General features: G+C 42.9%; 1 protein-coding gene across 3 annotated transcripts in view; it reads left to right on the top strand.

Moving 5' to 3' along the window:
* Window positions 1–24,866, top strand: part of LOC129859654 (rho GTPase-activating protein 6-like) — a 79,419-nt gene that overhangs the window by 29,836 nt on the left and 24,717 nt on the right. The window lies entirely within an intron of this gene.

Genomic DNA, 24,866 nt, shown 5'->3' with positions numbered 1-24,866 from the left:
CTCACTGCCAGGTCAGGGTTCCAGTGCAGTGAGTGCACTCAAGCTTCACATAGAGCTCCGAGCATAGAAAGCAACAGGTTTTGTGTAGCCTACAACGTCCTGTGCTTTTGGAACCTCAGTGTTCCAATATTTCATGAACTGAAAATGTTGTTGTTTCCTACCATCAGCCCACAGTCTTCCCTCTTCGCTAACTTCACATTCTATGATGCTTCTTATTAGAGAGAGAGAGAGAGAGAGAGAGAGAGAGAGAGAGAGAGAGAGAGAGAGAGAGAGAGAGAGAGAGAGAGAGAGAGAGGGAGACACACACACACACATACACATACACATACACATACACATACACACATACACATACACACATACACATACACACATACACACACACATACACACACACACACACACGCCTTGCACCTGTCAGAATGTGTTGCATGTTTGCTTAATCCCAGCATGCATTGGTGCTCATTCCAAAGTAACACATATGGAGATAACCCTTCAGAAACAGGTTTATTTACACATTTCTGGGATTCAAAAGATAGTGGGTTACGTAATACATTATAGGAGCTCTGAGGCCCAATGACCCCGTGTTGCCACAATTGTGTTTTGATGTGGTTAAGTGGTTGACTCCATCAGGCACCACAGAGGTGGTAGATAAGGCCAAATCAAATCTATGCTGTCGGCGATCACAGAAAATACCTGAACTAATGCAACTATAGCCTCTTTAGCAATTGTGAGTGGTGTCTTTTGTTTACGTAGTGGAGTCTTAACCAAATCGTAGAGTGACAAAGAACTCTTCTGCTTGTAAATACTCATGGGTGGTAAGATCAGCGTTGCGGGTTGCTGTCTTTCCCCTTGGAAATGATGTGGGGTAATTTCTCTCCGTGTGTGAGTAATCTACTGCCCACCGAGGCGGTTCACTTTATGAGCCATGTTTTTGCGGTGAAGACTCATAAAAGCGCAACCAAAGATTGAAAAACAATACAGTTTTCTTTGGCTTCGCTGGCCCACACTGTGGTCTACCAACTGACATTTTTTCTTGAGGGGTATGAAATGTAGTATGTATGAAAAGCCCATGCAAGTGTGTAGCCTCTCATTTGTGGTATCACTCACACACAGTTTACTTAGATAAACAACATGTCCGCTTCTCTAGCCCGCAATTAATTGGCCGTTCAACTTCAACTCTCTGGAGTTATGAATGTCATGTGGAGTGTAAGCAACACATGGCACATATCATATTGCAGAGTGCCTTGGTTTTAATTGTAACTGTTTAAGCAGACTCCACCTAGCCTTAGACACAGCAACTTGAGTGCTGCTTCCTTGAGTGTGTAGGAGTGGTTTATGGTTGGCTGTTGGTAGTGAACTCTGGCATTCTGACGATGCAGTCCAAGGTTAATACCACTGCCGAAGGATCCCAAAGTTGGAGACAAAGCGTGGAAAGGAGGATTAGGTCCGCATAAGCTTTCCCCATCAGCCTTCCAATAAACAAATTCCATATTCCGTCATTCTGTCCACTGTGTATAAATATTCCAGATTCCAGTGTTAAACTGGTTGGAGACGTTGAGGATTTGAAGAGGAGGGAGCAGCACCATGCCTGGTGCCAAGGCATAAACTTTGAATCTGTCTTGTAGGCAGCCATGTGGCTCTGCTCTGCTTGGCTCTACTAGGTTCTGCTAAGTTCTGCTAGGCTCTGCTAGGTTCGGCTAGGCTCTGATAGGTTCTGCTAGGCTCTGATAGGCTCTGCTCGCTTCGGAGTGATGCTAGCTCCTCCAGGTGTACTAGAGCTGGCAACCCAATACTCAACCAAGACCCAACTCCTCACTGGGGCGGCAGGTAGCCTAGCGGTTTAGAGCGTTGGGCCAGTAACTGAAAGGTCCTTGAGTTAGACACTTTACCCTAATTGCTTTTTACGTTAAGAGTATCTGCTAAATGACAAAAATGTAAAAAATGATCAGACCCCGCTGGGTTGGTTTTCACCCGGTTACCCCTTTGTTTCGGACCATTCCCAGACGTGTGTTATTACACGGTTGTTATCTAATGTGTTTGGATTCCCCCCCCCCCCCCAATGCTTTCTATTTGTTGGGGTTTGAGAATCCATGATGGATGATCTCTTCCTCATTTGGCCGAACATCCGCTGCCTGCTTCCTCCTTGACTAAAATGGTGATAATGGCATCTGGATGTCATCTGATGGCTGGTTGTAGTGTCACGGCATTACACAGGATGGCACGTGTTTGTGGCATGGGTTAGGGGAAGTGATGTCAACCTCAGCTGCCACTCACTCTACTAAGGCTGGTTCCTGCTGCTCCGGCTTGTATCACTGTTTTTCCGAAAGCTGCATCTTTACTCTCCCCTTGTCACGGCCGTTTAAAGGAGTGGACCAAGGAGCAGCGCGATTGGAATACATCTTCTAATACAACGAAGAACACTTAACAAACTAACAAACTAAGAAACGAAACAAGAAGCCATCGTAGTGCTCACAGTGAACTAAACATGGAAAAGTACCCACCACACCAACATGGAAAATGGCAACCTAAATAGGCTCCCCAATCAGAGACAACGCTAAACAGCTGTCTCTGATTGGGAACCCACTCAGGCCACCATAAAACTACAACCCGTAGACAATACAAAATCCCCATAGATAACAAAAAACCCTAGAACGACAAAAACCCCTAGACAATACAAAAACTAAACAAACCACCCCTTGTCACACCCTGACCTAACCAAATGATAAAGAAAGCAAATATAACTAAAGTCAGGGTGTGACACCCCTGGCTCTCCATTGTGTCCTTTCACCTTTTACTGCAGTGGGATAACTCAGGGTCACACAGAGTGTTTGGTAGTCTTTGCTTGATAGTCTTAAACAGATCTACATTATAAAAAAAGTAGATACCCCACACACATGGTTATGGGCTTAAAAATAGAAGACACCTGAACCATGTCAGATATAGAGTTGAAATGTATTCAATTTTGAGTTTGCATCCCAATATTACATGTTTTATCCATCACAGGAGCCTGAAATATAACAACATTGTTTGACATAGAAACATAAATGTTTTTTGATTTTTTAAAATTAATTATGAGATTATGAAAAATATTGATAACATTCCACCCATGAGGCCACTAGATGGCGCTTTGGTCATATGACTGCAGGAAAGGACTACAGACATGGTACATTATGTGATGTAGCAACAGACCTATTGGCTACTGCGTGCATGTGACTGACTCAGAGAGAGGAAGCAGACAGAAAATCAGACACATTGACTACAGATCCGATTGTTTAATTGTTGATTAATTGAATGACTGATTACATGCGTGCTGGTGTTGTCAGCCGACCTTCAAAAGACTTCTGTATCACAGTGGCTGGGCCTCTGTCTCTGTCCCCCTGTCCACACACTCTCTCTTGCCTCCTTCCTCTCCCCCTAACCGAGGCATCACTGGCCAAAAGGAACCCGCATCCACCCTCTTCCCAATCCTGGAGACACTCAGAGAACCTCGTCAGTCTGAGGGCCAAGTACCTGCCCAGACAGACTCCAAATTCCTCTCATTGTTCTAGTACTAAGTAGATGTTTCGTAACGGGGTCTGGCCCCTTTACCTGTTTCCCGCTCACCTTGTCCTTGATGTTTCCTGAAGGCTGTTTGCTTTGCCCCAACCACAACCACTCCCTCTGCAAATAGGACTCGGGTGATCGACCACACAAAGAAGGCTGTTTCAGGGCACCTGACTCCATGATTAAACACAGTCGGATCCTATGGCATCCAGGATGGTGCCCAGTTCCAACAGTGTTTGAGTAGATTTCTATTGATTCTGATTGAGTTAGAGCTGTTCTAGTTCTAACATATCTATTTCTATCAATGCTTTACTTTTTTTCAGTTGCCGTGGATTTCAGTGATTTCAGCCAGCATGGTCAAACTAATGATACAGTATAACACGTTGTATTGGACTCTGAGGAAACAGATTCAGTGTGTTGGATCTCTACTTACGGTTCTGTAATCTGACCAGAACCTCACATGTAAATACAAGGAATAAGCTGTACTGTTTAATATCATTTTCAAAAAACATTTTAAGAGGCCTAGACCGATTTCTTATTTTATTTATCTCATGATTTAGGTTGTATTGCAAGATTAAAACCGTCGTAACAGCCCAACGGGGGTCAAATGTTGGTCGTTACAATCGGATGCAGTTATTTTGTTCCAGTGCCCAGTTAGCCTGGGACTGGAAAATCCTGTGGTGTTACAGAGGTCACAGGGTCAAAAGGTGAGACAGGGGTCAGCACATCTCTGTCATCTGATTAACTTTTCTGATATGTCTCTCTGTGTGCGGTCAAAGGTCATGGAGCTCACTGAACTGCAGCCAAGGCAATGTTCAGGATCGGGGGAGTGTGGCCAGGCTAACTCAACCAGCCAGGGGAGAGGAACATTCAAAGAAAAAGCTTATGCACCTACACTGAAAAACTTAGATGAAATGGAAAAATAGTGGGATATGCTTCCGATGGAAATAGTGTCCAAATGTCCAAATGAACTCTGGAAGATTCCCTGCTTCCCTGTAAATTCCCCTTGATGATGTAGATATAAAAAGCTTTTTATATCATTTTCCCTGATCAAAAACCTGGAACTCCTTGACAAATTCATGTTCTTTGCTTACATGGAGCCAATTTCCTGCAGCGCCCAAGAAAGAGATTGAATGGATAGAAAGGACATTCCCACTTGATTTCACATGGACACTTGAATGCTCAGAAGAGTTATAGTTGCAAAGAGCGAATGAACATAGCACTTTATTGTAGACTGTAAAGTGAGTGTAATGGTTCTACATTCAATTTCTATTCCTGGAAACAGAAGCACTGCCAATCTAGATGATGAAGAGCACATATTCTACCATATAAGGAGAATTCTGCAGACTACTTATTCACAGAAGATTACAGGCCTAAGAGGGCTTGCGGTGATTTTATGTGTAAATGGGTGTCTATGCTTGAGTGCTCGTGTAAGTGAATGTGTGTGTGTGTGTCTGTGTGTTGTGGCATTCACAGGTCTGTGTATGGGTGGCAATAGTTAATTAAAGCCCAGTGTGTGACCTCTTATCTCATGCTGATGTGGCCGGTGACACTTTGCTTCTTGAAAGTCCAATATCTTGAAAATGTGACAGCTGACATGCAAAACATTTCGGGACTAATGATAAAAAACACCAAAAGATCGTTTTTGAGTGGATTTTCCCTTTAAGAGTAGATAAGCTTGTTTCCATGCTGAGGTGAGGAATGTCAGGCCGACAAGTGTGTCTACGGATACAACACATACAACACACGCACGCACGCACGCGCTGGAAAGCTGGGCACTGGGTGGCTTTTCTGTGTTGAAGGTGTTTAAAAGCCAAGGACTCTTTCGCTCGCACACACACACACACACACACACACACACACACACACACACACACACACACACACACACACACACACACACACACACACACACACACACACACACACACACACACACACACACACACACACACACACACACACACACACACACACACACACACACACACACAGCCCAGTGTGTGACATCATACACTGAGGCCGAACGAGGTTAAGCATCACTGATTAGTGAATTTTCAACTACACTGAAATTTCACTCAATATATTATATTTACCACATCAAAGCTCTGACATCAGGAGGACATTCCTCATCATTACAGCTGAATGACCTCACCCTTCACTTTCAACTGGTGGTGGTAAACATTGTATGTGGCTGAAAAAACAGCAGCACGTGCTTATCTCCCCACTCTCCTGGCATGTTTGCTGGTCGTGTCTTGTGACTATGAGCTGATAGCTCCTCTCTCCATCAGAGGATTCCAACAGGCAGGGTCAGAGGTGCATGGCACGGAGGAAACACCAACGGGATGAACGGGAGGCCGAACAACCATCCATCAGAAGTTATGTGGGGCTTGAGGGTTGTCTCCTCTGCCTTCAGTCTCTCTTCTATCTTATCTCCAGCATGTGGACATTTATCTTGTGTTATGACAGCCTCGTGTGGTTAGACTGAGCGACTCTCTCTCAATGGACTGAGCGAGCAAGTTCCTTTAGGAAGTGAAAGTTGTTTGTCACTTATTCCATGTTTTGAGTTCAAGAGGAAGGAGGTGTCAGGGCGAAGTCAAAGCACTGTTCTATAGGTGATGCCATGATGGACCTTTCCCTTTTGCCAGTGACGTCACAACATCAACCATGGTTCTTGTGATGTCAGAGAACGAAAGAGAGAGAAAGAACAAAACGATAGTGTGTTCCTTCTTTTTGTGTCTCAGGTCTGTGAAAAGGCAGCAAGGCTACTCCCCACCCTCTCTCTTAGACCCTCAGGAGGATAGAGCCCCGTTTGACTTAGAGGGTCCTTGTCTAAGAAAACATTCAGTGAAGACCATTAAGGTCCAGCACTTTATCTCTTCCCTTGCCAAGGCCTACAGAGTATGAAAGGCTGGATGGTTCTGGTGACAGCCAGCAGATGCTTTCCAAGAGGAATCTATTTTAATTGTGGTAAAGAAGTCCAAAAAGAAGGTGAAATCATACCAGAAAACAAGCTAAGTATACAGATACAGTACATGGTGTGATTAAGAAACTCCAAAATATCTGACTAAATTGTACTTTTAGAAAGCGTGGACCCAAAGAAAATGGGCAACAGGGGTTGTCATTTCTTTATACAGCAGAAGTGCTCTCTAATTTTCAGAGCTTAGGCTGTATTATGGCCAGTCGATGATTCACTGAGGAACGGGTCTCTCCAGGATTTGTGTCGTTATGAAATGACACTTTTAGTGGTGGAGTCTGTCTAATAGGTAGTTTGGGAGTCATTTGTCACTGTGAGGGGGAAGTTGTGAGGGCAGGAGAACAGAATTAAGTCATTGTCTTATAAACACACCAATACATCACTATCTGGGGAACTATTGTGTGTGTGTGTGCATGTGTGGAAGGAAAGCAGTGCATGTGTAGACTTGACAGCCTACCAGTTTTAGACTATGTTTATAGTGGAGCGATACCGTACAGTATGCTATTAAAAAATGCCTCATTAACACTCATCAATAAGAATTCAAACTGTTGAACGACATTAATCATCATGAACAAATAAATTGACTGGATAGAACACTGACTACACCCTACAGTTCAAATTCCCATAGAAACACTCGGCTAAAAGGGAAAGTTGTCCACAACGCTGGACTCCGAAGAGGTCAGCTGAAGGTTACAGTGCTGGAGGGAGGAGGTAGAGCCGGGCAACTCGGCTCAATAATTTGCCAGGAAAATCAATAAAGCACCAGCCTCCCACTCCGTGACCGAACCGACCTAACTTGCCTTGGTGCTGGAAAGCTGGGCACTGGGTGGCTTTTCTGTCTTGAAGGTGTTTAAAAGCCAAGGACTCTTTCGCTCGCTCGCATGTACACACACCACACGCGCACACACACACACACACATGCACACACACACGCACACACCACACGCGCGCGCGCACACGCACACACACGCGCATACCTGCCAGAAGTGACACTTGTCTCACACTTCCTGAGCTGATAGAAATTAGCAGCAATGACTGACTGTGGCAGCTTGTGACGTTGCAGAGTCATTGTTAAATCAAATCCAACTGGTAAATCAAACTGTGGTTGTGTTATTGTGCACAAAACAACTCAACTGCGGTAGAGATAAGGACATAATTATCTTTCGGCAAATTCAACATACATGCCACACACACAGGCCTGTTTATATTTGCATGCATGGATGCACACACACACAGATGCATACACAGATGCGCGTGCGCACGCACACACACACACACACACACACACACACACACACACACACACACACACACACACACACACACACACACACACACAGTCTAACAAAAAAATAAACAAACTTTGAAAAGCTTTTCTCTGAGATGGAAGAAAGTGATGGTGACCTTTTGTGCCACGGTCAGATATCATCCAGGTCATACCGGGGCCAGGCATTCTCATTCAGCCATGGAGATTCTCTTTGTCCAAGAGAAAGTTCTGTAAGAATTCCTTTCCTATTGGTCATATCACCTACTGAGTGTACAGTTGGCAGGGTTCAAAGACAAACATTTCCTTTACATAGGCATTCATGACACAGTTCATGACAAAGTGGTGATGCATCAACAGCAACCCGCCGAGCACAGCCGTCAATTCAACGTCTATTCCACATTGGTTCAACGTCATTTAATTGAAACGACGTGGACACAGCATTGATTCAACCAGTGTGTGCCCAGTGTGAAGTACCTGAGGTGGTTTTCAAGTGACACAATGGTTCTTCCATTCTATAGATCAGGGGTTCTTAAACTTTTTCATCTCGAGACCCAAATGCGTAGTTGACCGTCCTCCCGTGACCCAAATCCTCCTCCAACAACACAAATTAAGAAGAAATAGTGTGTGATGTATTTTCAGAACTCGCGACCCACCTCTCACATGCCCACGGCCCACTTTGGGTCCCGAACCATAGTTTAAAGAAACCATGATGTATGTTGAATGAATAATGGCCCGTCGAAAGTTGACAGGAGAATTACAGGACAGGATAAATGTACTGTAATAACCTCTCCATCAGGACATCTGAGAAACAACTTTACAGGCCCTTGCGTAACCATGCTGGTTATGAATCGCCTTCATTTCCAGCCTACTTAAGTCAGCACAGCCATAACACTCTGTAACCATCAATCACATTCTCATGAACGTCTGATGGCTTCTTAGAGTCTTAGCGCGTAGCGAGTGTAAACGGTGCCATGTGTCTCGTAAAGGGGCATTGCCTGGTGCTCAGCCTCCCCCCTTGTCACCAAAGCTTTAAACCAGCCCAGTGGAACCAAGCAGTGTTGTAATCCCTGTTTTTTTTTACCAGGGCCTGTCAAAATGAGGACCAAGTAGCGGATGGAATGCAGTGTGGCTTGGGGCTCGCTCACAGTGGGCTAGTTTGAGCGTTGTTTAAGCGCTGTTAAAGAGTGGCCCATGCCATTTTGCTAAAGAAGCTCTCGTAAGAGCCAGAGCTGCCGTGGCATCACATTAACAGGCCACAAGGGCCACAGATTTAGTCTGTCCGGGCTGGAGAAATGTTGCGAGTGGTTCGCAGGGGGTGTGAAATGTCACAGCGAGTGTAGCGCGTCCGGAGGTCCCCGGTGTGTTTGTTATCCGGTGAACAAACACTGGTTTCCTGAAAAGAGAGAGGAGAGAGGGAAGGAAGAGAGGAAAGGGAACAAAGAGGAGAGGAGAGAGGGAAATAAAACGTTTCACTTTTCTGGCCCCCACCGAAAACCTCCAGTCTTGATGGTGGAATATTGTGAAATATTGTGTTGTTGTTTTTCTCTAGTTCTTGGTCCTAAGAAAACCACCTTAGAAACCAAAGTTTCTCCGAAACCAACTAGTGGATCATGTGGCTCAACATGGTCGTTCAGCTTGATTGCTCCTGATTGATTCTCTATTTATTTCCAGACGTCCCGACTGAGGAGGATGATTGAGTGGCACATTATTTCTTGGGGAATGGATTATGTAGTGATATGTTCTCATGCCGTGGGTATGGCAGAGTGTTCTCTCGGAGCGTTCTTTGGGAAACCAATACCCAGTGGGCTAGCTAGCAAACACGCTGCCTCCTAGACAGACAAAGCAGCTGAGAGGGAGAAAGAGACCAGAAGCTGCTGACTACTGAAGCTAACTTCTGCAGTTAAGAGTTCCTAGAGTTATTGACACACATTGGAAGGCCATACTTATAACATGCCTCAGCTATACTGCCATTACCACCTCTGATTTGGGCATAGTCTGTAACTCACAGCACTATAATTAACTAAGTTGGACAAAGGTAATTTCATTAAAGATCAGCCACTCCCTTTTCACCTAACCAAAACCTCATGTATTGCCTCGGGTCACATGTTTTGACATCAAAGAACAATTGAAAACTAATGGAGCACATCCTCTGTTGTAAACACAGAACGGCGGTGCCATTGTGGAATGCACAGTACATTTATCTGAGTAAATTTTACTTAAATTCAATACAATTATACTCTACAAAAGATAACATTTGGTCCCAGTCTAAATAGAGTAAAAATTACTCTTGTTGCAGAGTTCAATTTTCATAGTTATTTCTACTCTATTCAGTACTTATATTTAACGCCACAAACTGTAATTTACTCTATTTAACTTAACATGGAAACAACTCTACTGCCAATTCACTCAATATAGAATTGAATATTATCTGTGGAAAGTGTCATTTCTTACTCAAATTGAATACATTTTTACTCAACAAAGATAACGTTTGGTCCCGGTCTAAATAGAGGGAAAATTACTCTTGTTGCAGAGTTAATTTTTTTGAGTTATTTCTATTCTATTCAGTCTTTATATTACTCTACAAACTGTAATTTACTCAATTTTGCTTAAAATGAAAACTCTGCCAATTCACTCAATATAGAATGTAATATTATCAGTCAAGATTGGCATTTGTACAACTAAACTTAACGTCAATAAATCAGAAGTCAGTATTTAACAAAGCACTTTATTCTTAAATGTAAAACATTTGCAATACATACAGTACATCAAAATACTGATGATAATAAAATAGAATTGTGGACATGAAATGAAATGTTGGCCTCTGTTCACTTTAATACATGTACATAGAAAAAAGCTCAATATTGCAATTCAATACATCTAACAATGACATGGAGGATTTTGTGAAACTGACATCTCGCATATAAAAAACACTGATGATAAAATAAAATTGTGGCCTCAGTAAAATGACATTTTGGCATCTGTCCCCCTTTATTAAAAGTAAATAAAAAAGTCAATATTGCAATACAATACATCTTGGTTTTAAAGAGCTTACTGTGCAGTTTTTAGAATCACAGGAAAGAGTATGGGACAATAAGCAAAGTTGAATCATCACAACTGTAAGACATCTGTATATCAAATGCTTTGTGACAGTAAAGCTCTTTAACATCAACTACTTTAAGGTCCCTCTGTTGTACACCCAACTCTATATCAATTAAAGTGCTCATCAAGACATATTGTCTGTAGGGCAAATGTAACCAACAAGTAACCTCTCATCTTTAACAACAACATGGTGGATCTTCTGAAAAACTGGCATCTCACAATGAACTGTAAGACAAACAACTAAACCTCAACGATACATATTTCCATGGTGTTTGGCCCATTTAATATTTAAAACCGTGGTGTCAATTGGTACCTGAAGAGTCTCAGCCATCTTACAGCCACAGTCCACCACATTTAAAGATAACATTTTACCTGGACCAATCATGACTGTTCATGTCAAATGTCTGCCAACTGTATGCTATTTGACTTTGGTGTTTTTTTGCCAATGTTTTAGTTACATTTTTAAAGCTTTTTAATAGTTTTTAAATGAAATTATGCTTTGCTTCATAGCGCATGCACCAGCTATGCAAACCGGTCCACTTTTAAGCATACACGTGGGGTAATGCACCATAAAATGATGCTTCGGTAGCAGCCTCTTTTTTGGAAATAATTGCTTGAATGACCTGTGGTGTTCTGCGATTAAGTGTTAAAAGAAAAATGTAATACCCTTTGATATCATTGGATAAAATACTATGTTTACTATCTGAAGCAACAGCAACAGTAAATACCAGTGTAGATCATTTGGACAAACTAAGTCTCCAAAGAGAAGTGGTAGATTGAGAAGTAAACACCAGGACTTGATAGCATTTAACCCCAAGTCATCAGTCCTCTCCTAACTTCACTGCAGGAGGTTTGTTGTTTTACTCCATGTAACCATAGTTACAGCTCTTTATTCTCCTGTCTATTTCATTTGATGTTGTGTACTTGTCTATCAACTGCAGTATTAGCAGTTTCATTTCATATCGGGCCACTCCCTCCAAGAAATCATGCATAATATCGACAGGACAATTTTCACATGTATTGAAGTACTGCAAGGAGGTTAGAATGCGAGAACGTTTAACACCCATCACAGAGGGAAGACTGGGATTTGTCTCCTTTTTTTGGCAGTGTTCTGCATGAAGTGCTCGAGTTCGCATAACTATCTTGGGTGAATCTTGATCAAATTCAGTCTAAAAGTCCTCTTTCTCAGCAAGACAGAAGCGGCAACAATATCTGGCACTGAATGATTTAACAACACCAAATAAACAGTGAAGACCAAGGTTGTCACCTGTAACTTGGACAATAGTTCCATACACTGGTTGATCATACAAGGGGACCATAATTCCATCCTTCTCAAGTACTTTAATATCCTGCACAACTGGATCAAGTATTTTAGAAAAAGCCATATGTTTGAATGTCTTTGGGCATGAAATAAAGCAACCAAATGAATATTAAGCATAAATTAGTTGAACTTTGGAGGAAGATTCCGTAAGGTGAAATAGATTGCTCCTAATTTATGTTTTCCCCATTTTGATCCAAGAGGATATGCAGTTTCAAAATCATCATAGAGAAGCTGTATCTGAATGGGTTCTGTTTTGAAAATAGAGCGCGGCACATGAACACATCTCCATCACATCAATCATAAAGTTTTCTTGAACTGGAATCGGTCTGCATCATCTCCTTTATATGAGGGTGTTTGTAAATAAACTGTCATGTTTTCAAAATTGAGATGTAAACAAATTTATCAGTAACAACAATTTGATCATAGCCTCCAGTAGTCTGATTGCGTCGTGTATCAAATCTTGTACCAAGAACCTATTCAACTGGGTCTACCCTTCCCCACTTTTCTGTATAACACTACCTTCTCTTACTTTCAGAATTTAATACAGCAAAAGGATTTACATTTTTTTCAAAACACTGATCAATTTTACACTCAATGTCACTTTTAATAGGCTCCTGTATAGACAGACACTTATTCACATATTCTTTAGCTTGATTATGAATATTGTCAACTATCTCTTCCATGGAAATTACCGAAGAGTTAATGGTTGTTTCACCTACACCTGCCACTTTAAGTTCAACTATGGTTGCAGCGCAGATGTCTACAAGATTCTTATCGACAAGGACTGAGTCAGAAGGGGAACTTGTTGATGGCAAGTCATCAAAATGACTTACTGCTCCATATTCAGCTGTAGAGGGGCCTTCACCATGATCAGAACAAGGCTCATGTGCTTTATAAAGATGCCTTCTGAACCCAGAAAAAGTGCCATAAACTAGTGAACAACCAGCCTGACCGCATCTAAGACCAAGTGTCTTTCCTGGACAAAGTCCGTGGACCAACTTCAAGTGTTTTGTCAAGGAATTAGTATTTGCCTGGGGGCTTTTGCAAGCAAAACACAACATTTTAGATGAACGATATGAAAAAGTTTCTGTGTGAAATGAAAAACGTTATTTCCTATGCTGCGTTTTAACCGTTTGTAACCTCAAAACTTTTAGTAACTCAAAGCAGCATCCGAGCCCTCAACTCTGCAACCCTAGGATTAACCTTAGCGGTGTCAACATCAATTTCATAAATTGTGGTTTGCAAGAAGTTGTACACATTTATCAGATCCTGGTTGTACGAGGTACCGTAGACAAAATGAGCTTTGAAAAGCTCATCAAAATAGGCAAGAGAGTCTGGTGACTTACAAGGTATTGCATGTTTGTCAATCACAATGAAGTACTTGTGAATCCCACTCCTCTGGGTCCCCACAGCAAGCAGATAAGGTTGAAGGCTTTCCATGATGCTCTCCAGATGCCCCTGGATGCTGGTCCCAGTCTGTGACACAGGAACTTCATTAGTGTGCTATTAAAATGAGTCATGGTTCGCAAACAGTTTGTGAAAATGTAAATTACAGCTACACATGATCTTACCAGGATTTGTCCATAATCTTAAAAGTAGTAATTAGGAATAGGAATGGGACAGAATAGTAAACTGTAACCTCACCTTGATAAACTTCACAATGTGGTCACTGGCGTGTCTGGCTGAGATTTTTCCTGGACTCTTGAGGCCATGAGGTGACGGTGGCAGAAGGTGGACAAGGACCAAAATGGATGACATGTCACTGTCCCATCCTGAAAGTACACATTTTCACGGAAAGTTACGTCATTCCATTTTGCTTTCAAAAACAATGATCCCTTCCATTAGTATAATCATTTTATTCCAGCAAACCATTTTCCACTTCTGTTGTGGATTCAGCATTTTGAACCAGGTCTTGCAGGTCGCCTGTCTGTGTGAGGCCACGGCTTTGGTCAATTTTTTATTTATTTATTTTTATTTCACCTTTATTTAACCAGGTAGGCTAGTTGAGACCAAGTTCTCATTCACAACTGCGCCTGGCCAAGATAAAGCAAAGCAGTTCGACACATACAACAACACAGAGTTACACATGGAATAAACAAACATGCAGTCAATAATACAGTAGAAAAAGAGAAAAAGTATATATACAAGTGTGTGCAAATGAGGTAAGATAAGAGAGGTAAGGCAATAAATAGGCCATGGTGGCGAAGAAATTACAATATAGCAATTTAACACTGGAATGGTAGATGTGCAGAAGATGAATGTGCAAGTAGAGATACTGGAGTGCAAAGCAGCAAGCTAAATAAATAAATAAATACAGTGTGGGGATGAGTTAGTTGGATGGGCTATTTACAGATGGACTATGTACAGGTGCAGTGATCTGTGAGCTGCTCTGACAGCTGGTGCTTAAAGCTAGTGAGGGAGATATGTGTCTCCAGCTTCAGTGATTTTTGCGGTTCGTTTCAGTCTTTGACAGCAGAGAACTGGAAGGAAAGGCGGCCAAAGCAGGAATTGGCTTTGGGGGTGACCAGTGAGATATAACTGCTGCAGAGCGTGCTACGGGTGGGTGCTGCTATGGTGACCAGTGAGCTGAGATTAGGCGGAGCTTTACCTAGCAAAGACTTGTAGATGACCTGGAGCCAGTGGGTTTGGCGACGAGTATGAAGCGAGGGCCAGCCAACGAGAGCATACAGGTCGCAGTGGTGGTTAGTATATGGGGCTTTGGTGACAAAACGGATGGCACTGTGATAGACTGCATCCAATTTGTTGAGCAGAGTGTTGGAGGCTATTTTGTAAATGACATCACCGAAGTCGAGGATCGGTAGGATGGTCAGTTTTACAAGGGTATGTTTGGCTGCATGAGTGAAGGATGCTTTGTTGCGAAATAGGGAAGCCGATTCTAGATTTAATTTTTGATTGGAGATGCTTAATGTGAGTCTGGAAGGAGAGCTTACAGTCTAACCAGACACCTAGGTATTTGTAGTTGTCCACATATTCTAAGTCAGAACCGTCCAGAGTGGTGATGCTGGACGGGCGGGCAGGTGCGGGCAGCGATCGGTTGAAGAGCATGCATTTAGTTTTACTTGCATTTATGAGCAGTTGGAGGCCATGGAAGGAGTTGTATGGCATTGAAGCTTGTCTGGTGGTTAGTTAACACAGTGTCCAAAGAAGGGCCAGAAGTATACAGAATGGTGTTGTCTGCGTAGAGGTGGATCAGAGAATCACCAGCAGCAAGCGCGACATCATTGATGTATACAGAGAAGAGAGTCGGCCCGAGAATTGAACCCTGCGGCACCCCCATAGAGACTGCCAGAGGTCTGGACAACAGGCCCCCGATTTGACACACTGAACTCTGTCCGAGAAGTAGTTGGTGAACCAGGCAAGGGAATAATTTCAGAAACCAAGGCTGTTGAGTCTGTCGATAAGAATGTGGTGATTGACAGAGTCGAAAGCCTTGGCCAGGTTGATGACTACGGCTGCACAGTATTGTCTCTTATCGATGGCGGTTATGATATCGTTTAGGACCTTGAGCGTGGCTGAGGTGCACCAATGACCAGCTCTGAAACCAGATTGCACCAGATTGCATAGCGGAGAAGGCACTGTGGGATTAGAAATGGTCGGTAATCTGTTTGTTAACTTGACTTTTGAAGACCTTAGAAAGGCAGGGTAGAATAGATATAGGTCTGTAGCAGTTTGGGTCTAGAGTTGAAGAGGGGGATGACCGCGGCTGCTTTCCAATCTTTGGGAATCTCAGATGATACGAAAGAGAGGTTGAACAGGCTAGTAATAGGGGTTGCAACAATTTTCCACAGATCATTTTAGAAAGAGAGGGTCCAGATTGTCTAGCCCGGCTGATTTGTAGGGGTCCAAATTTTGCAGCTCTTTCAGAACATCAGCTATCTGGATTTGGGTGAAGGAGAAATGGGGAGGCTTAGGCGAGTTGCTGTGGGGGGTGCAGGGCTGTTGACCGGGGTAGGTGTAGCCAGGTGGAAATCATGGCCAGCCGTAGAAAAATGCGTATTGAAATTCTCAATTATAGAATTATAGTGGATTTATCGGTGGTGACAGTGTTTCCTAGCCTCAGTGCAGTGGGCAGCTGGGAGGAGGTGCTCTTATTCTCCACGGACTTTACAGTGTCTCAGAACTTTTTTGAGTTTGTGCTACAGGATGAAAACTTCTGCTTGAAAAAGCTAGCCTTAGCTTTCCTAACTGCCTGTGTATATTGGTTCCTAACTTCCTTGACAAGTTGCATATCACGGGGGCTGTTCGATGCTAATGCAGAACGCCACAGGATGTTTTTGTGCTGGTCAAGGGCAGTCAGGTCTCGAGAGAACCAAGGGCTATATCTGTTCCTGGTTCTACATTTTTTGAATGGGGCATGCTTATTTAAGATGGTTAGGAAAGCAATTTTGAAGAATAACCAGGCATCCTCTACTGACGGGATGAGGTCAATATCCTTCCAGGATACCCGGGCCAGATCGATTAGAAAGGCCTGCTCGCTGAAGTGATTTAGGGAGCGTTTGACAGTGATGAGGGGTGGTCGTTTGACCGCAGATCCATTACGGATTCAGGCAGTGAGGCAGTGATCGCTGAGATCTTGGTTTAAACAGCAGAGGTGGTCTTCCTAAGCCAGGATTCAGACACGGCTAGGACATCAGGGTTGGCTGAGTGTGCAAAAGCAGTGAATAAAAGAAACTTAGGGAGGAGGCTTCTGAAGTTAACATGCATGAAACCAAGGCTTTTACGGTTACAGAAGTCAACAAATGAGAGCACCTGGGGAATAGGAGTGGAGCTAGGCACTGCAGGGCCTGGATTAACCTCTACATCACCAGAGGAACAGAGGAGGAGTAGGATAAGGGTACGGCTAAAGGCTATAAGAGCTGGCCGTCCAGTACATCCGGAACAGAGAGTAAAAGGAGCAGGTTTCTGGGCGCGATAGAATAGATTCATGGCATAATGTACAGACAAAGGTATGGTAAGATGTGAATACAGTGGAGATAGACCTAGGCATTGAGTGATGATGAGAGAAATATTGTCTCTAGAAACATAATTTTAACCAGGTGATGTCATCGCATGTGTGGGAGGTGGAACTAAAGGGTTGGCTAAGGAATATTGACATGAAGGAGAAGCATGCGTAGCCGAGTGATCATAAGGGTCCAGTGAGTAGTGAGGCTGGTTGGAGACACAGCGATTCAGACAGCTAGCGGGCCGGGGTAGCAAGCTAGCAGAAGGGCCTCAGAGGGACGTCGTGACGGGGGAAGTCTGTTTATAGCCTCCCCGTGTGGAGCCTCCTCGTGCGTTTACGTCGGTAGACCAGTCGTAATGGATTTGTAGGGTCCCGTGTGGTAAAGGGGACCAGTCCAATTGGTAGAATAGCTATAGTGGCCCAAGAAATTGTCCGATGGACCTATTCAGCCAATGGGTTTCTGCTTGTAGAGAGTAGGCCACTTCTCCAGGAACTTTGCAGAGGTTGCATCACCAAACATCAGACTAAAATCTTGCTCAATCTGCAGACAAGATGGAATAAGTCAAGACAGAACAGTAAACATTATGGTGTGGCACTATCGTCATGTAATATATCAGTCCTAATCAGACTGTTGTAGAACAGAACACAATTGTCCTGACAGTTTCAAGGCAAGGCAGTTGAAGATCCACATACAATTCCTGCTATGTCTTGGAATCTTGGAAACGCGGTGAATATTTCAGAGGACTTCACTGGGTCATGAACCATCTTTTGGCTATAGGCAAAGGTCTGCTTCATCTTCTCCTTTACAATTGCTTCATCAGCTGTATGCTTCATCAGTGCAACGGCCTCACAACACAGGCTTTCTGTTGTTGGACAGGTTTCCTCTCTGAAGGTGTCTCTATCAGCCTTTGGACCACCTGTAACATGGTGAAACATTTACAGAGTACTGGGTTTGTCTGCTCTATACAAGTATACAATATTGTGTCATAAGATATGAAAAACAAGGCTCAGAAACTCTGCAAGGATGGCCATGCATGCAGTTATGTCACCAGATGAAAAGTAGGGTTGATTTGACTCAGAAACAGAATTAATACTAAGACATACTAAAAGAGTAAGAGACTAAGAAACACTTGCTTATACAGATGTTCACATACAATTATTCTCTGTTCATGTGTCTGAATGAGACTAACTATAATCAAAATCACTTGGTCTTCTGTCGTCCCTCTGATGCTTCCCTTTGAACAAATGTCAGTCTCCATGCTAGATATCCACTCCCATCTTCTGCACTGTAATAATGCTCCTAAAGTGCACTGTAATAATGCTCCTAAATATCTTCATATTCATTTTTATCCTTAAAACTACAGATGCGCCCATAGATTAATAATTGCTCATTCAACAGGTCTGCCCCCTGCAGTGCAGAACTTAACTGGGCTTTTATACCACCAGAGTTGAGCTTAGGAGAGATGGCAGAGATGGTGGGCATAGAGACATGTTAACAGATATTTTGTTTAACCTGTCTGGGAACGGGTTTCCGCTAGAACGGGGTTCCCCTCGCCAACAACCAATGAAATTGCAGGGCGCCAAATTCAATAAACAGAAATCTCATAATTCAAATTTCTCAAACATACAAGTATTAGACACCATTTTAAAGATAAACTTCTCGTTAATCCAACCACAGTGTCCGATTTCAAAAAGGCTTTTCGGCGAAAGCAGAACATATCATTATGTTAGGTCAGCAACTAGTCACAGAAAGCATACAGCCATTTTCCAACCAAAGAGAGGAGTCACAAAAAGCAGAAATAGAGATAAAATTAATCACTACCCGTTGATATTCTTCATCAGATGACACTCCCGGGACAACATGTTACACAATACATGTATGTTTTGTTCGATCAAGTTCATATTTATATCTAAAAACCTCAGTTTACATTTGGCTTTGCCTCCAAAACATCCCGTGAATTTGCACAGAGCCACATCAATTTACAGAAATACTCATAATAAACATTAATAAAAGATACAAGTGTTATTCACAGAATTAAAGATATACTTCTCCTTAATGCAACGGCTGTGTCAGATTTAAAAAAAAACTGGTACTTACCTGGAATTGTTTAATAATTACACTCTAAAATTATTTAATTTGACTACTCGAGAGGAAAATAATTTTAACTCTGCAAAAAACACTCTCCAGTTTCTACTGTGTGCATACCTCGAGTAACAAGTGCTTGAGTATGAAGCAAAATCAATCAACCTATGTGTCAGGGAACCTACATAAGCTGTCTTAAAGTGGGACTATTAGGACTTTAGGGTTTCCTCCCTCCAGTCAATAAATATGTGTAAATCCTACTATAATGGTTGCTTTAAAGGGGAATGGCATTGTCCTGGCTGCCTTAACTCAGGAGCTTCTAGCTGTGTAGATTAGAAGCAGCAATTGAGGGGAGATGGAATACTTTCTGCAGCTGTGGAGCCTTTGAAAAAGCACTGTACCTTATATGATCAGTGGCTCATCAGTGTGCAGCTCCCAGGGCAGAGGTCAGAGATGCATGCCCACTTTGAAACACAATAGGCTGCGATATGCATGTGTTCAGCAGAGAGAGAGAGAGAGAGAGAGAGAGAGAGAGAGAGAGAGAGAGAGAGTGAGTGTATTTGGTCGTGTATGCATGAAAGATGTGTGCCGCCCTCCGTGTGAATGTGTTTGTGTGTGAACGATAGAGATCTTTAGATTATGATCGTTACCGTTTTGATTGTTCTGTGATTAGTCAAAGTAATTTTGACGCAGGTGCTTTTGCGTATGATATGCACGTATTCCACTACATCATATTTACTTTGAGACATTGACAGGCCCACAAGAGAAAATGGAGACATTCTTAACGTGAGCTATAAGAGTGAGAGAAAAAACATAACAAATGATGTTTTAAGGTTTCCTGATTCAGGGCCGAATCCTAACCGGAGAAATGCGTGTGTAGCTCAGACATTTGTGTAAGTGATGCATTGATGTCAATGGGAGCTTGGCACGGAAATTCAAGTTACATACTTGGATCTCCAGTGAGGAACTCAGCCATCACTGTCTACCCAGCTTCTAGTGGACTAATGAAAGAAATACCAAAAGATCGTTTTTGGGTGGTATTTTCCCTTAACATTATGCATCAGTTTCCTTAAAAGACACAGGTCCCTGGCAGTATATGCAGTGGTAAAAATGGGGAAACAAAGAGTAGTCATGCTATGTTGTAGCAATATGTATCCATTCATTGACCCTTGACATTGAATAAGGAGATGTGAGAACATACAGTCACAATCTGTATGTATTTTCGATGTTTATGGCTACCACTTTTCAAGTTTTGAAACTAATATCCAGCGCCACACACTTCTTTGCATTCCTGCCTCACATTTACGTGTTTGCTGTGACATCTTCATCTTTTGTTATTGTGCGCCCATTCGGAGGTCGAAACTACTACTTAAAAAGGATCCAATTCACCAAGAGTCGAGGAAAGGTCTGCCTTCCTCTCTAGTTGTAATCACGCAGCAGCACTCAAGTCAAATTGCACATTTAAAATTGCACATTATTCCACATATTTTCCCTCATTGACTAATCATTGAAAGCTCTGCATATAATATTGGAATCATTAAGAGCGTTCATTAGCTCACTGCGCTGTTGAGGTTAAAGGCTAGAGGATTTGCTTGCTGGCAGACATGGGAGATTACACACATTCTTTGGCGGTGGTGATCTCGGCTGTAGGGGAAGAGAGAGCAGGCAGCGCTTGCACCAGAGCCCCTTAGTGTTTGGGCTGGTTGGCTGGATGGACAGGGGGATGGGAAAGAAGAGAGAAGGAAGGAGAGAGAGGGGAGTGATCTTGGGTCATGCTATAGGCTGAATAGAGCAGTGGGAGGAGGTGGTTTAGTTTTACATGAGGTTATACGATTAAAATATATGACACACGCACACACACACACACACACACACACACACACACACACACACACACACACACACACACACACACACACACACACACACACACACACACACACACACACACACACACACACACACACACACACACACACACACACACACACACACAGGGGCCACTCGCACACACAAAGTTATAGCTGAAGGAAAACGTTACAGTACTTAACTTACACAAATAAAACTTTACAGTAATAAACCATTCTGTGATTGAATTTGTCAGGAGAAAAATAGGGCCAATGTGGTTTTGATTTAATTGAACCCATGTTGTCTTACTGGCCTGACTGGGGTAATGTCTACAACCTCACCTTAACAGTCACATTTGCTTGATACCAGAGTTGTTTTGGTTCTATATGTTATGTAACAATGACGTCATCTATATCCTCAACCTCAGGGGTTGAACTCAGTTACCCTAATGCACACATTCTTATGTAGTTACAGTTTGGAGTTTGTGCTACCCAGATGTCTTCAAAATAACCTACCTCATATGACCCCCCTCCACTTGATTAGCAAGCAAGTATGTTTGTCACGAGCTGGAGCTGGTGTGTTGTCACAGTCCCACATATTTGCAAATTAGAATAGTACATTGGAAGCACACCATCCCCTGAAACACTAAATATTTTGTAATTGTTGATAAGACCAGTGGTAGTAACCTCACCTGCTTCACCGTGGTTATTTTGCAGTGAATAGCCATGCTCGAGATGAGATGAAGGCTCACAATATCTGTGCTTGGATAGCTAGGATAGTTAGGCATGTTTTTGCTTCTTACTGAATGTTTATGATATATGATCGTCCTCATTAGCCCCCCCAGTTGTCTTCTGATAACTTGACTTTTGCTCGTTGACATATCAGGATGTTTCCCGGACTATTTTCTCTCAGGCAGCGAGGCGGATGGACCACGGCAGGTGGAGGGGTCCATCAATCCTTTGTCTCTGACAGGCCAACCAGAGTTTCGCTAGCCCAGCGGCGCTGTAATTACAAGCAGATGTTAACATTGGTGTGGTTCCAGCGCTACACGAGTAATCCATTACCCCGTCAGAGTCAACGGGACTTGTAAAACAAAAACATAAAGAGTAAAAACAATGACGTAAAAAGGAACATTCCTTTGCTGCAATCTCTTAACACATCTCCCTCTTTAAAAAATAGATTTTTCCTTGGCCACGGTATCAGGCGGTATCCCTATGCAAAATTGGGATTGGGAGGTCTATTTGGGATTGGGATGTTTCATCCCCAGATGTGTGATGTGGTATCCTCATCTGAGAGGGTTGGAGAGCCGACCGTCATTTTCAAAGGCAACAAATGTTGCCGTTAATTACATGTGCGGACGGAGTGCATTTTCCTCCACTGAGATTTTTTGTTGTTGTTGTATTAATGGAGCCCAAGGGCCTGTCCTCTCTCTGTGGTGGGGATATGTTGGTGTTGGGGTGTTTCAAGGTTTGTTTTTACATGAATTGGATTCTAGTTCATAATACCACATAGAATACACACGCAGTAACAATGGAGTTAGACAATTGGAGGGGCGAGAGTTGGTGACAGGGACAGCAGCTGTCACTGATTTCATCTGTTCACGATCACGTTCGCATGGGGTTGTTGTTATAAAAAGAAATCCTCAAGTGAGGTCTGTAGCGTACTGGTCAGTGGTGCGAGAAAGGTTGAGCAAAAGTTCACTTGGCAATATGAGGTGGTTGTCTTATTGTATGATGTATGCAGTTCCTTTAATACTCTGTATAACGAGTGATAGGCTACTGTACCTTCAGCATAAGAAACCACCACGTTGTTTAAAATGTTCTTGTAGATGGATCAAATTGGTTCATTTGTAAGGTTTGGATTCTCATTCTAAAGTTTGACTTCACATGATTCTGTACAGGCATATGCATATGAAACCACTTGAAAGGGACCAGAGGCGGTGTCAATAACCTATTATTGTCCCGGCGTTAGCGAGATTACGCATCGGCCCGCTGCAGTAGAGGCTGCTGAGGGGAGGACGGATCATAATATTGTCTGGAATGGCACGAATGGAATGGCATCAAACCATGTGTTTGATGTGTTCGATACCATTCCACCTATTCCGCTCCAGCCATAACAATGAGCTCATCCTCCCCAATTAAGGTGCCACCAACCTCCTGTGGCCCACTAATTCATCTAACTGGTGAATTGCTTAGTTAGGTTCAGAGTATGCTGCATTGTTTGTTTGCTGTGGTTTAAGGGGTGATGTCGTGATCTTTTGTCCTGCAACCAACACTATGGACAAGTGTTGTCAATACAGTCATATCAGAAGATTCCTATTCAAGTCAACATTCTTTTTATACACTCTCCTACCAATTGAATTAGAATGACTAGAACGGACGTTCAAGTCGACATTCCAGGCGGCCATATTGAGCGTACCTCTATTTCTATGCTCTCACCTATAGGCTATGACTGTGTGTTGATCCCTAGAGTGACATCCTACACCTCATTTCTGGGCCCAGGTTCTCCTGGTCCTTTGGATCAGATGAATGTGTTCTCAATTAAAGCAGTAGGTTTGTACCCGCCAGGGTCTCAATAGAATGAATCTAATAGAGAGAGAGGAACATGTTGTCTTTGGCAGAGTGCCAACCAGGGCTATTGTGGCTCCCCGACTTTAAATTCACTGGTTTTCATGCGGACAGCGTGTTCTGAAGATCACCATGAAATGTTCGATTGCATGATGTAGTTGAAGTTACTGTGCAGTTTGCTACCGCTGATGGTTGCTGAGTTGTTGAAGAGGATTTTAGGTCATTGCATTTAGCTGAGAAACGAGAGAGAGCGGATGGAACATTCCAGTTGGTCTTCTAATATGAGAACCCGCTCATTGATTCCACTGATGATGCACTTTCTTTACTATACGTCCATTCAGTGAGGTCGGTAGCGTGTGCAAGTTTAGCGATTGGGCATTCGTTCGATGGTTGCCATGGTGATGTTTCCTGGGCATTCGTTCGATGGTTGCCATGGTGATGTTTTCTGCGTATCCCGGAACACTTGAGGCTCTGTGTATACGTTACCACGGAAACAAGCATATTCTTTTGCTTCAATTTGTGCAATTTGTCCTCGCTCATTGAACAGAGTTTAAAAAGGCGCATACCGCCCACCTTATTAGCCGAGCCACCCCAAAGCTATTTCGAAAAGGGCTGCCCTGACAAACAGTAACACTCCCACACAATACATCACATAGGTATCTTGGAGAGAACAGAACCTATAGGTTGAATATTGTCATGAGTCAGTAGATTTTCTCAGTTCGGATTTGAGAGTCTGGAATAGCCATGATTGGATTAAGATGTTGATCCTCCCTCTATACATTCTATACATTGCTTAACGAATGGTCAGTCTGCCAATTAAGGCGTCATTGTAGACGTGTCCTGTAAATCACAGTACAGTAATAGCCCACCCTACACGACAGTCATTGGTATGCTACAGTTAACCGTTCTCCTTGCAAGACTTTCACACTTTTCAACGAAATTGAATTACATAAGCCAAGTTGTTTAAGTGATATGATTAGTCACAGCAGCATGGCAACCTGAATATGATTATGGTTAGATAACGTGTTTTCTTGCACATCCTCTGACGATTGGTCGAATAGAGATGTTCAAAGCAAATGGAAGAACTCGATTGCAGTACACAACCATTTTACAATTCTTTTCTCATCCCCGCTACTAAAACAAGCTCAAACGTGATTGACACCTATGACAACGCGCTACTGAAAGGCAAGGGAAG

Source organism: Salvelinus fontinalis, chromosome 7 (genome assembly GCF_029448725.1).
Source record: "Salvelinus fontinalis isolate EN_2023a chromosome 7, ASM2944872v1, whole genome shotgun sequence".
In the NCBI taxonomy this organism is placed as follows: Eukaryota; Metazoa; Chordata; class Actinopteri; order Salmoniformes; family Salmonidae; genus Salvelinus; species Salvelinus fontinalis.
The sequence above is the reverse complement of the archived record's forward strand: the minus strand, read 5'-3'. Positions and strand labels throughout refer to the sequence as shown.